Here is a 12,812-nt window from a genome sequence, read left to right on the forward strand (position 1 = left end):
CTGTTTCTGTTGGTGTCAGCTGACCCGCCACCTGTCACACGCGCTATACGTCACTTTGAGTCATACAGCTGTGAAAACATTGCCTGTTTGCAACTCTTTTCCAGTTTTTAATTTATTTTAATTTAATAAAAATAAAAATAATGATAATAATAAAAATAGTTAAATCTAGCTAAAAAATAGTTTAACTTATTGTTAAAGAGACACTTGTAAATGACTCACTTTCTTTCTCTAGAGGTCCCTGATGGCATAATAAATGAACTAGATAAAAATCTTTGTTATTGTATTTGAATAAATAGATCATATTACATTAATGAACTTAAATTTGCATTACTACTTCAGTATACATTAGCTGATCAACTTACAGTGTAAGGCTTGTCGCTTGCCATTGTCAGTTTATTCGTTCCTGTTGCGTGTCCTCCACCTGGCAACCCATGCGTTTCGAGTCTGGGGAGGAGGGGGGCGTGGGAGACAACTCCCTGCAGTACCCATTTTAAACGCTTGATGTCAATGTTACATATTGCTTCTTCAAAGAATAGATAGATCAAGAATTTATATATATAGAGTATATACTGTATAAGTGTGTGTGTGTGTGTGTGTGTGTGTGTGTGTGTGTGTGTGTGTGTGTGTGTGTGTGTATATATATATATGTCAATCCCTTAAGGTATTAGAATGACATTTTAGAATGAGAGTTGTTGACTATCATTCTGCTGATGTGTGTGTGTATCTAGGCCTTGACAAAGGAACTAAGAAGTGTCTCTGAAGCACCAAGGATTAATATTCAACTTAACATCTGAACATCAATATCATAAATGCAATATATTCGGAAACATAATAATTAAATACATTTCTCCCATACTGTACACTTAAATAAAAGGGTCTTAACAATTTGAATGGAAATTCTGTTCCATAAGTTAGTTATTTCCAAAGTTTATACTTTCACCTTTCCAGTTATTCAATGGAGTTTTGTCTTGCAAACCCATTAAAATGTCATATGCGCAAAGTCAGTGGGCATGACCATTCCGTTTTAATATTTTTCTGCAAGAATGCGCTAAGTCAACGCACAAGTGGTTTTGGCGAAATTTCACGCACAAAACGCTAATGAGCTGGGCCAAGAGCAATTTAATTCTGAGGTTTTTCTCCGGTTATTGCAGCATCTGCATCCTATTATATAGTCCATTCCCTGTCAAGCACCAGTGATATAAACAAAGACAGCACATTCACTACCAACTAAGTTGGTAGTTTAAATGGACTGTATTCAATGTATTAAAGAATAGAAATATGGACTTACTATATGTTTTATTGGTCATTATCTGTGTCCTCGTTGAATGTCAGCCATATTTCAATGACAGTGACAGACTCCTATTATATGCAGGACTTAAATATGCTCAGTTAAATAATAGAGAATGCAAGTATTATTAATCAAATTGATCTTATGAGACACAAATCACGGTACAATGTGTGGTGTCCTTGCATTATTCTAAATCAAATGTTGTTTCAAAATGTTAAGTGTAGTTGAAGATATCAGGTGATATGAGCGTGAAGTGATCATCTGTGTTCCGCAACTGCTTTCGGGTCCTTGAATAACGTACAACGCCCTCTTAGGGTAAGATGGTGCCCCCCTAGGGAGTTGGTGTCCTACGCAGACTGCGTTGTCTGCTTATAGGGAGCGGCGGTGCTGGATCTATATCAAATAAAGTGTTACAGATCTTAAAAATAGAATAAAAACATATTCTAGGTCTGCTTTTAATACATATGTCAGCATTTTTAACACATTATGGGTTAACAAATGACATATTGGCAATTTATAGTATGAATCTATGTTTTCAAATAGATGGATATTTAGGTGGGGCTCTGCCCTACCTGCCCGTATATATGGGCCACGCCTGCATTTTACCCTCCTAAACTTCTTCCACCATCACTCTATCACAACAGGTGGAATTACACCAATACAAATTAGATCATAAAAACATTTGTAAATATAAACACAATAATACTTAAAAAAATATATTTATGACCTCTAGAAAGTTTAACACAAATCTCTTAAAGTTTTGTTTCATAAAACAGTGATTGACAGGGACTTGATGTTCCTCTTTATTTTTAGAGTTTGGACATGAACTTTATAACCACCTGCTGGTGGAATCTCCAAACTGCACATGCAGGAACTAGACTTTGCGCTGAGAATATTGGTGGTTCTTAAACTTTTTATCATAATTACCTATTCCTCAGGAAAATAGCTAATTTTGTTTTGCACCACTTCATCAACACACTGTACAATACACCCAGAGTTTACTCACATACACCCACAAATAGCGCAAACACTCCCACCCACACACATTTGCCACTGGCAGGATTATTGCACTTAGAATCGGTGCCCTCACAAAAAGTTTATTCGGCATTACACATGGTCATTGTGTGTTGCGCTGCTCTTAGCGTGGTCACGCAAATAGAGCCCTAATTCATTTGCAAACAAATATTTAATCCATACATATTATTTAGACTTCTGAACAATGCATTTATTCCAGAATGTCGAACCTTTGTAATCATTTAGTAAGTAAACAGCAGGTGGCAGACAAGACCAGGGAAACTTAAATAACATCCTAACTGAACTGACATAAAGTGCTTTAGTAAAAAAAAAAAAAGTTAGACTAAAGAGCCATCTGAATGCTGGGAGTATTTTCTAGAATACCTTTTGATTAGTATGTGTTTCATCAGTACATTGTACATCAGTACAGTACATTCAGTGGTCCCTAAGAGCATTTGAACACATGTGCCACAAAAATAAATATCATTACATGACCAAATATCAAACAAAGTGACATTTCTTTACAAAGAAAGAGACAATAAACACAATTTTCAAGCAACACAGTTCACATAATTTGTTTTAGGTTTAAAATGAAGTAATATATGTTATATCATATTTGCATTATTTAAATTGAAGGCAAAAAAACCTTTGGACACATTCTGCTTGTCAAATTTGACTGGAAAATCTTCATTTATTTTCTTTGCTGAAGTCATTTGGTTTTCAATTTTGTAATAAAATTTAATGACGGTTATGCATTTTTAAGTGTGGCTTAAAGAGCTAGTAATGAAAATTCTCTCATCATTTACTCACCCTCATGCCATATGTGTATGACTTTCTTTTTTCTGCTGAACACAAATAAAGATTTTTAGAAGAATATTTCAGCTCTGTAGGCCCATTCAATGCAAGTAAATGGTGGCCAGAACTTCAGAACTTTGTGGAGAAGCTCCAAAAAGCTCATAAAAGGCAGCATAAAAGTAACCAATATGACTCCAGTGGTTAATCCATGTCTTCTGAAGCCATATAATGGGTGTGGGTGAGAAACAGATCAATATTTAAGTCCTTTTTTCTATAAATTGTCCTCCCTGTCCAGTAGGTGGCGATATGCATGAAGAATGCAAATCACCAAAAACAAAAGTATGTGAAAAGAAGAATGAAGAATGTGAAAATGGAGATTTATATCTCAACAGAGCAGAGATATTTTTCTAAAAATCTTTATTTGTGTTCTGCAGAAGAAAGAAAGTCATACACATCTGGGATGGCAATACGGGTGAGTAAATGATAAGATAATTGTAATTTTGGGTGAACTATATCTTTAAATGTCAAATTACTTTTCGTGCCTAATACTAATACTTAGTAAGTCACAATCAGTTGTGGAGTGTCTTGTGGAAATCTAGGTGTATAAGCGGCAACATGTTTCATTGACCTGAAAGTCCTTAGTAGGCCTATTACTGTTTACAGCCAACATGGTGATACAAACACACACATACACACCCACTCATAAACAGCTGCACTGTCAACCCTGGGTCAGTTCTCACACCCAGCATCTGTTTCTGTGCCAGGGAACCTCCTGTCTCACCACTACATGTCCACACACCCATTTCACTCATTTTTCCATTAGAACAGAGAGTGTGTTTGTGTAGGAGACAATGGGTAAAAAGCACTGGGAGTGAGAGAATGCTGCTACTTCTGTAAACTGGGATTTCCACAGCTGACATCCAGTAGAGGATACGCTTTGTTACTCACCGGTCACAGATGCCGAGACTCTATAAACATAACGTTTATTGCACAAGCCAGGTGTGACCCACAAATGGCGTATCCTGGGATACACGTAGCCCTTGTTGGGAATCACTGCTCTAGACATGAACATCCAGTCAAATGGATCAGGTCGTTTACCGAGTTGTTAGCATGAAATCTTGTCTTGGTGAGGTTCCTCAGTGTGCAGGTGCTTCCTTTAACCATGCATCTGAATCATCTAACTAATTCTGTCTGCTTAATTAATTTAGTCAGATGGCAATGAATGAGTGAAGTAAATACAACCCATGAAAACAAGCTGAGTCTGCGGTCTATGGCTAAATGGAGCTGCTGTAAAGTGTTACTGCCCGTCTGTTACACACACAACAGGCCTGGATGCGTCATCAACTTTTAGTGTTTGTTTGGACAGACTCTTACAGCCGTGGGACTGACCACGAGTCCCTAACTCTCAAAACACACTAAAGGAGAAATGTGATAAAATGGCAATACTGGACAGATTTGTGTGGTTGCTGGTGAGGTGATATCTGTAAAAATGTTTGATGCTCAGAATAGCATACTATCATTCTTCCCTGCAAAGGCAAAGTACAGTAACTACACCGATCCTGAAACTAAGAAAAATGGGCTTTTATTTTCCAGCCAAATTTGGATTAGCACATTTTCACAATGTGTCTGTCATAGGACAGATGAAGAGACCCGGTTATAGTCAGATCTCAATTTTGAAGATAAAAATGTGTAACTTGGCCTACTATGTTTCTGCAGTATGTACTGTAGTATGTATGCTGTGCAAATGTAACTGGTCCTGCTCGACCCGCACCAAACAGGATTCGAAGCAGTGTCTCAGTGGCATGGAAGGCATACGTACTAACGAGGAGGCTAAAGGCCTCTAGTGTCAGTCACTAGTTCGCCCCTTGTAGTGGTGAATTCTCAGGGGCAGCAAAGCCTTCTCTGCTGACGTAACATGCCAAATAAATAATTCATTCTCAATCACCTCATGTACTTTAATCGCCTTCCACTCTTAATTAATCTACAAACAAATAGAGAAAAGCGAAAAGTTTATCCAGTCAGAATTTATTCCTTGATGCTTACAAGCAAAGTTTGACAGCTGTTTCACAAAGCCCTTTACATTTGTTTGCTTCCTTGTGCTTACCGTACATACTGTAACACCCTATTAATTCCCTATATACAAATATAGCAAAATGTAAAGTTTGTTACTTGTTTGAATAAAGTACAATATACAGAGTTGTCTAAGTAAGTGTCTGAATTCAGAGAGTTCAGAAACAAGAATGAACAACCGTCTAAAAATCTCCTGTGTTTAAGTGCATGAAAAGAATAAAAATAAAACAGTCAAATTAAACTCTTTAAATGTAAAACTAAAGGGGAGCAAACAATACAGATTCGTGATTGGTCCTTGGCAACGCTGTTTGCACATGCGCAGCTCAGTCACATCTATGTCAGCTGCCGCGTGGTCAACTGATTGTGCTGGTCCGCCTTCTCGCCTGCTCACCTTTCTCTCTGTCAGTCTCACTGAACAGAGTAGATGCAGAGAGAGGTGTGCTTCTGAGTCCGGGCAGGAAAACAAGACCACGCACTCGCGGGGCAGTATTGGCAACTTTCTTCTACGGAAGTAGCCAAGGTTACTCCAAAAAGTTGCTAAATTTGTCGCTAGTCGCTTTTGTGAATAAAAGTCGCTAAAGAGGTCTGAAAAGTTGCTAAATCTAGCAACAATGGCACTAAGTTGGCTTATTACAGGGACAATCCCCCCGGAGCAACATGAGTTAAGTGCCTTCCTCAAGGACACAATGGTGGTGGCTGTGGGGCTCGAACCAGCGTCCTTCTGATTACCAGATCACCAGTTATGTGCTTAAACCACTACACCACTACTTATTAACAGTTCCTGTTTGTCAATAGATTTGAACTCGGTATATAATCAGCAAGTTATCCAGGATCAAGTTCTGTCTTCTTTAATAAGTGGTTTGATAACTGCCATTTTAAAGTTTCTTGGGACATGTCCTAAGGATAGCTAGGAGTTAATTATATTAAGAAGAGGTTCTGAGATTACAGGGAATACCTCTTTTAAGAGCTTGGTTGGTTTTGGATCTAACAAACATTTTGTGGCTTTTAATGTTCGATAAGTTTTGTTAGCTCTTCATGACCTATGACAGTGAAGGATCGAAGTTGCACATGAGGAAATCTCATCCAGGGGCCAGACAAGGAGGTTCCTGAGGTCTGGGCATGGATGCCAGAGGGTGCCCCGTCCCTGAGAAAGAAGGTCCTTCCTCAGGGGAATTTGCCAGGGAGGTGATGTCGTGAGGATCGTGAGATCCGAGAAGCAAGTCCTGGTGGGATAAATTAGAAGCCACCAAGGTGACTTGTTCCTTGTCCTCCCTGATCTTGCACAGCACCAGTGACTGGGGAAAATGCGTACTTGCGCAGCCTCCGGGGCCAGTTGTGTGCCAATGTGTCTGAGTCGCTGCTGACTCCAAAGGAGGAGATTTGTCACATATGATGAGAGCACATGGTGCCTTGGCTATTTATGTACGCTATCATCGCGGTGCTGTCTGAACGGACGTGCTTGCCCTGAATCAGCGGGAGAAACCTCCGCAGGGCAAGGAATACAGCCAGCAATTCTAGGCAGTTGATGTGCCAATGCAGCCGGGTCCCTGTCCAGAAGCCAGCGGCAGCGTGCCCATTGCACCCCAACCCTGTTGAGATGCGTCTGTGGTGACCACGACACGTCTGGACACCTGCTGTAGGGGGACTCCGGTCCACAGAAAACAGAAGTCTGTCCAAGGGTTGAAAGTCTGACAGCAAGAGGGGATGAGTATCACATGGTATGTGCCGCGGCACCATGCCCATCTTGGGACTCGAGTCCGAAGCCAGTGCTGAAGCGGTCTCATATACATCAACCCAAGTGGCGCGACCATGGCTGAGGATGCCATATGCCCCAGGAGCCTCTGGAATTGTTTTAGAGGAAACGTCATGCCGGGCTCGAAGAGTGCAAGGTACCTGAGCACCAACTGTGCACACTCGTTGGTGAGGCACGCTGTCATTGAGTCTAACTCCCTGCTGAGAAAAGAGATTCTCTGAACCGGGGAAAGCTTGCTCTTTTCCCAGTTGACCTGAAGCCCTAGGCGGCTGAGGTGCTGGAGCACTTGGTCCCTGTGAGCGCATAGTAACTCTCGAGAGCCAGAGAATAAGCCAGTCGCTGAGGTAATTAGGTGGATTCCCACTTCCCGTAGCTGGGCAAGGGCTGCCTCTGTGACCTTGGTAAAAACGCAAGGGGACAGTGACAGGCCGAAGGGGAGGACCTTGTACTGATATGCCTGGCTGTCAAATGTGAATCATAGATAGGGTCGGTGTCAAGGCAAGATGGAGACATGGAAGCACACATCCTTCAGGTCAGCCGCCACGAACCAATCTAGCTGTCGAACACAGGTTTGAATCCGTCTCTGCATGAGCATTTTGAATGGGAGTTTGTGTAAGGTCCGGTTGAGAACCTGCAAGTCCAAGATTGGTCACAACTCACCGCCTTTCTTGGGTATGATGAAGTAAGGGCTGTAGAAACCCTTCTTCATCTCGGCTGGAGGGACGGTCTCTATCGCATCCTTGAGAAGCAGACTCGTGATCTCTGCCTGTAAAGCGCTGGCTTTTTCGCCGCATACAGAGGTGGAGTGAATCCCTCTCAAACGAGGTGGGAGCCGGGGGAACCAACGCTAAGGGTTGGACAGCGAAAGCCACCCCTCCAGACTCCGCACAAGAGGCACTAGAGGGACTATTGCTTTACACATACTGGGTGATAATAGCACTTACAAGGTAAGTGCTTTGAGTCTTTTCTCAGCACCCAAGCCTCCGGACGCTCTTCTGCCTTCCGAGGCTTGGGTGCTAACCGACCTGACGAGGCCTTGGAGGGGAGTACCGGACAATCCGTCAAGTTGCCGGCGTTCTCGTGGCACAGGTGTAATGCAACCACCCTATCTACCTTGGGGCCCTCTGTGTACAGGTGGGCCGCCCCACCGTCAAGAGTAGCAAGAGCGGACAAGCGAGGAGGTCGGATCTAGGTCGCAAAACGTGCCCTCCATGACCTCGTCAGCTCATCATGCACTTCCGGGAAGAAAGAAACCGGGGGGGTTTCTAGTCCAGCCTCGCGCTCACGGCAGCCCGGGAAAGCATAGCGGATATCCGCGCGTCAGCCTTAGACTGGGCGAGCAGACCTGAAGGTGGAAGCCCAGATGAGTCATCAGCATCAGATGCCACTGTGCTGCTCTCCGATCCAGCAGCGATGTCGTCATCCAATTCCGGGGGAATTGAGTGGAATTGAGCAAGGGGCCAGCAGCAACAGGTACAATACAAACAGATGAAACAGTAGAAAAACATAAAAACCTGAAAAACGTGGTAAAATGATAAAGGATAAAAAGACGAACGTATGAGAATAAGAATAAGAAATGCTAAGCAGGCTACAAATACTCATGCAGGAACAGGGCAACCAAAAGACACTCTCTGATTGGCCAAACATTTTTTTTTCCCATACATTAAAAACATAGTAGGCAGTATTCAGTGAGAATATGCTAATATTCCATTTAGCGCAGCCTAATGTTTCCTTCACTCTTTCTTCCATTGATTGTATAGTGTGGATAAGCAGCTTTATTAAATTTCCAAATTGTGTGTGTATGTGTGATAATATACAGTATGTTTGACCCAATTGCAGCAGGTAAAGGATAAAGGCGTCTTTTGATTGCCGGTGACTCAGGGAAAGTCTGAGAGCCTCCTCGGGCAAACAGATTTCATTCAGGCTAGCTGCCAGGTCTCATAGTTAAATTAGTGTAAGGACCGGGCTGTTTAAGCAAACACATGACCTGATGGGCAGATTTGTGCTGTGGGTACAGGAATGTGATTCATTAACAAGATAGCTCACCCCAAAATGACAATTCTGTCATCATTTACTCACCCTCATATCATTCTAAACTGGTATGACTGTCTTTCTTTATTGTTTCACAAAAGGAGGAATTTTAAAGACTATACTGGTCGCTCTTTTATAAAGAATGCAATTACAAAGAATGGAAATTGGAGCTTTCAAGTTAGAAAAAGGACATAAAAGCACCATCAAATGATCATAAATATGATCTGTTTCACTTGTGTGCTATATTCCAAGTCTTCTGAAGCCATATGATAGCTTTGTGTGAGGAGCAAGGTGAATGGATTATTGAGTCAGTGATTTGAAATTGAGTCAAGACCCAAATGAGTTCAGTTCTTGAATGAACCATTAGACATGTTTTTGTGAACCACATCAAGTGATTCAAAGAAAATATCTGTCAAAAGAACGATTTGTTCACAAATCAGTGATTGCTACAGTTCTTGTCTCATAAATTTGAGTGGATGTCAAAATGTTCAGTGAATAACAACTTTAATTTTGATCTGTACTTTGCACAAAGCTATTGTATAACTTTAAGACTTTAAAAGAATATAGTGCACAAGCCATCTAGACCATTTGTATGATACTTGTATGGCTATTTTCCATCCTTTTTGAAGTTTGAAAGCCTCAGTTCTCATTCATTATAATTACATGGAAAAAGTGACCATTACATTCCTCAAAATTTCTCCTTTTGTGTTCCACAGAAGAAAGTCAAACAGTTTTGGAGCAAATAATGACAACATTATATGTATTATTTTTTGGGGGGTTGGGGTGGACTATTCCATTAAAAGTAAATACTTAAATGCTTTTGGAATCATTGAATTCAAAAGTTATTTTATCTCCTTATTTTCTACTTCTCAAATGCATTGCTTTTTGCTCGGGTAGTCGTAATCATCAAGGTTGGTTTGATGAAGACACAGCCATGAGGTCAACACTCACAAGCATGCTTTCACTGTACCATGTATAAGTATGTGTGCTCAACAGTGTTTGTTTGTTGGTTGCCCCTGCAGGTAGTTTTCATACTCTCTGTGATAACATTCATACTCTTGAAATCAACAGGCTGTGCTCTGTAAGAGAAACCCCGCTCCTCTGCAAACAGCCTAGCCTATGTGAGAGCACCGTGCCCCACAAACACCAACACTTTACTTGCTTTGAAAACACTGTTGACCTTATTTTCTCTACACTCAGCACGCCACATTCTGCATAAGAAGCAACCTCAGATTCTCATAGTGAAGGCAATGAGCAAACCCCACACTTCTATTTAAAGGGATAGTTCGCCAAAAAATAAAAATGTCTGTCATCAATTTCTCACCCTCCTGTTGTTCCAAAACCAGTCCAAAAGAAGATGATCAAAACGGCTTCTTACATTTTGGTCTGTTCTATGCACAAAGCAATTGTATGTCTTCTGAAGACTTGGAATATAGCGCACAAGTCATTGAAGGATAATTTTATGGTGCTTTTTATTTATTAAGACAGCTCTGACATTCTGAAAACTCTAAAGTGCGATTTTAATGATAAAATAATATTAGTAAATAATGGCAGAATATTTATGTTACAAAAGGACGTTTTATTGGTGCATGATAAAAGTCACTATAATGATGTTTCCTTGTAAGAGTCTTGCACTGAAACATAATATTTCACAGACATTTCTGGGAGATTTTGGTGCTTCCCCATTAAAGTAAATAAATGCTCTACTTGTATGTCTATTGCCTACCATGAAAATAACCGCCCTGGGGGCATTACCAAGATGGCCACCGAGTAAATTTACATGCCTTAAAGGAATAGTTCACCCAAAAATGAAAATTCTCTCATCATTTACACTCAAAAATTTAGTTTTGCCTATTTTTAAGATGTATCTATTTCAATTTAATAAAACATTTCCATTTAGTCTTGAAGAAAATGTAATTCATATAACTTGCATTTTTTAAGATTTATACATTTTATTTGGTTAAAGATTAGGCAATTCAGTTAGATGGAATTTGTTATTAAATTGAAATGTATACATCTTAAAAATAGGCAAAAATATTTTTTGGAGTGTAATCACTCAAGCATTTTCATGCACACCTATCATATCACTTCAGAAGACATAGATTTATACATTAGATTTGTATGGATTACTTTTATGCTGCCTTAATATGCTTTCTTTTTTAGGACCAACAGAGCTAAGATATTCTTCTAAAAATCTTTGTTTGTGTTCTGCTGAAGAAAGAAAGTCAAACACCTGTCACAAACCCCGCTCCCTCGCTACGCCCCCTCGAGCTTCCACGCTCGTTCCGCCCCCTCGAGCTCCCACGCTCGTTCCGCCCCCTCGAGCTTGCACGCTCTTTTTGCTCGCTCGAGCCCTCACGCCCACTTTGCTCCTACTCGCTCACATGCTCGTAGGCAATCTCCCTTCCTCGAGTTTCTCACGCGTTTCCAATCCCCCAGAACATTATGACCACCTGCACTCGCGTCATCTGCACTCCTGCACATTAGTTTCACCTGCACTCGTCTCATCACCTGTCATGGTTTACACCTGCACATGCCCCTATATATATCACTACCCTTTCGTCTCACGGTTGTTGGTTATTGTATTTAGTTTCCTGTGTCTTTGCCCCCCGCTAGTCTCGTCTAGTTTTGACCTCCTCTCGTTCACCTCTTAGCTTGCCAGCTCCCCTTGTTCCCCTGTCTTTTGCTCCCACTAGTCCCGTCTCGCTGATCCTGTTTACCCCGGCTTTGACCCTCGCTCCTCTCTACTACTCTCCCGGATTTGCCCCCTTTACTCTCTTTGATTCCCCGGCTTTTGACCCTACGCTTCCCTCGACAACTCTTCACTGGATTTACCCTTTTTCTGTACTTTTGCCTGCCTGCAATAAAACGCAGTTTGACTTACATTGTGACTGTCTCTTCTTGTGCGGGTTACAGAATAACCAACCGTTACCGAAGACAGTCACAATGCCCCGCGCTGAGGATTCGCGCAGCTCACTAGAGCGGAGGTGCACGTCACATTCGGCGCGAGGAGCTACAGTTTGGAGGCAGGACCAAGCGCTCGCGGCCCAGGGGCAGCAGGTATGTCCCTTATCTGATTTATGTCACCCTGTTTCACCTGTGTCTGCCCCTGAGCCCGTTTATGCCTCCAGTGCATTTCTGAGCACCGTAAGCCTTCAACCCCCTGAGAGGTTTGATGGCTCTTCGGGCGCTTGCCAAGGGTTGTTTATGCAGGGCAGCGGTTGTAGAACTTTTAACCGTGCCCTTAACATTATGGACCCAGCGGTCCAACTCTTGGTTTTGCGTCAGGGGAGTCAACCCTTGGAGGCTTATATTATGGATTTTTGTGCCCTGGCGTACCAGGTGAATTTTGATGAGGTGGCTCTGAAAGACATTTTTCAATTTGGACTGAATGAGCCAGCCTCATCATTCATGCCTGGTGGTCGCTGCTCTCTCAACCTGGCTCAGTTTATTGACCTCGCCCTACTGTACGCTGGTTCCTCGTTTACTGTGGGGGAGGCAGAAACTGAACCAGCGTTCCATACCACAGCCCCCGTCTTGAAGCCTACCACGGCCCCCGTCTTGAAGCCTACCATGGCCCCCGTCTTGAAGCCTACCACGGCCCCCGTCTTGAAGCCTACCACGGCCCCCATCTTGAAGCCTGACACGGCCCTAGCCCCGAAGCCTCACACGGCCCTAGCCCCGAAGCCTTACACGGCCCTAGCCCCGAAGCCTTACACGGCCCTAGCCCCGAAGCCTGACACGGCCCTAGCCCCGAAGCCTTACACGGCCCTAGTCCCAAAGCCTGTCACGGCCCTAGTCCTGAAGCCTGACACGGCCCCAGTCCCGAGGCCTGTCACGGCCCCAGTCCCGAAGCCTGAC

This window comes from Xyrauchen texanus, chromosome 37 (genome assembly GCF_025860055.1).
Source record: "Xyrauchen texanus isolate HMW12.3.18 chromosome 37, RBS_HiC_50CHRs, whole genome shotgun sequence".
NCBI lineage: Eukaryota > Metazoa > Chordata > Actinopteri > Cypriniformes > Catostomidae > Xyrauchen > Xyrauchen texanus.